The 1,620-nt window shown below is 55.3% G+C and overlaps 1 pseudogene; it reads right to left on the reverse strand.

Annotated features, from left to right (window-relative positions):
* LOC102023840 overlaps positions 1-1,201 on the reverse strand; it is a 1,637-nt pseudogene extending 436 nt beyond the window's left edge.
* Positions 1,202-1,620: the final 419 nt, after the last annotated feature.

Here is a 1,620-nt window from a genome sequence, read left to right on the forward strand (position 1 = left end):
TGTCTTTTTGAGACAGGGTCTGGCTATGCAGCTCAGGCTGGCCTTGAGCTCACTTTGTAGCCCAGGCTGGTCTCGAACTCACAACGATCCTCCTGCCTCAGCCTCCCAAGTGCTGGGATCACAGGCGTGCAGTTCCAGGTCCTGCTCCGTGACAGCTGCTTTGTCCTCCTGGCTCTGCGTCTGGTTGCACTCCTCACTGCTGTCTAATGAGACGAGCGGCTCCTCTCTTTGCCCCTCTTCTGCAGAAAGGCGCGACGGCTCTTGCCGGGCAGTGCTCTCGCGCTCCTTCTCAGACACCTTCTCCGCACCGCCTGGACGCTGTCTAAGGCCGCGGAGAGCTCGCTCGAGAGGCCTGCTCCCGGAGCTTCTGCTGACGCTGCTCTGGAGCAGATGAGGGAAGGGGCAAGGACCCTGATCCCTTCAGCAATTCCCTCGCTCCCTGGCGAGCTGGCTGGTGGAGTGCTGTAACTTGCAGGTTCTCCTGCAGCTTGCTTGAGTCCTGCTTCGCCCCTGGGTGGCCCATCGGATTCTCTGTGTGAGCGGTGGCTCGGCTGATCCCCGCGTGCTGCCGCTGCAGGTCTGGATGACGCTGTTGGAGCCCCGGAGCTGGGCCCCGCAGGCCCTGGGCTCCGGTGCACGTCTAAGGTCCCCAGGACGCGGTGAGGAGCTGAGACGGCTCGCCCTGCCAGGCGCTCCTGCGGGAAGCAGCCCGCAGCCCGGGCCCACAGGCCGACCCGAGCGGGACGAGCCAGACTTTTAACGCGGAAAGTCAGTTTATGGATTTGTAGGTTACTCAAGCTGGTCTGCGTCACCCTCCCTCATAAAGGAGAGCACAAAGCGGAAGAGCTCCTGAGCGGGTCATCAGCTGTGGGAGGACTGTGTGTGTCCCTAATCCCCATCGCTGTGAGGGTACCGTCACAGCGGCACTCCCTCTGTAGCGCACATGTTCTGGCCTCTCAGCAGATGCTTGAAACATTACTCTATGCGGACAAGGACTTGGATGCAGGCAATGAGATTTCGTTAGAGTTGCTTCGAAAATCAGCGTGGTTACTGAATATACCGGGCAGGGGGGCTGGGGATTTAGCTCAGCGGCAAAAGCGCCTGCCTGGCAAGCGCAAGGTCGTGAGTTCGGTTCCCGGTACCGGAGAAAAACCAAAAAAAAAAAAAAAAAAAAAAAGAATATACCGGGCAGGTAGTCCATTCTGGTTATGCTGGGCAGGGGAACAGCCTGGGCAGCAGAGAACTGAACAGCACGAGATTTTATCACACTGCTCTAACGGCATGGTGTTTAAAGGTTGTGGACAAGCAATGTAAGGAGCTTTTTATTTATCAGGCCACTTCTGTGAAACTGCAGAAAGCAAAAGCTGAGAGAAGGGCACACCTGTATTGTATAACGCAGGGGCTGTCACTGCTCTCCAAGCGACCCCCTTGTCGGGATCTGTTTAAGTTTTAGCAGATTCTATTTCAGGCTAAGAGGCCCTAAAAGTTTTCAAAACATATATTGCATGACTTTTACAGCATTCAAAGTCATTAATGCACACTATTTTGAAGATATTATAATGTGGTGTTTTGTCTTTTTGAGACAGGGTCTCACTATGGAGTTCAGGCTGGCCTTGAGCT

Source organism: Chinchilla lanigera, unplaced genomic scaffold (genome assembly GCF_000276665.1).
Source record: "Chinchilla lanigera isolate Chin_1 unplaced genomic scaffold, ChiLan1.0 scaffold00123, whole genome shotgun sequence".
NCBI lineage: Eukaryota > Metazoa > Chordata > Mammalia > Rodentia > Chinchillidae > Chinchilla > Chinchilla lanigera.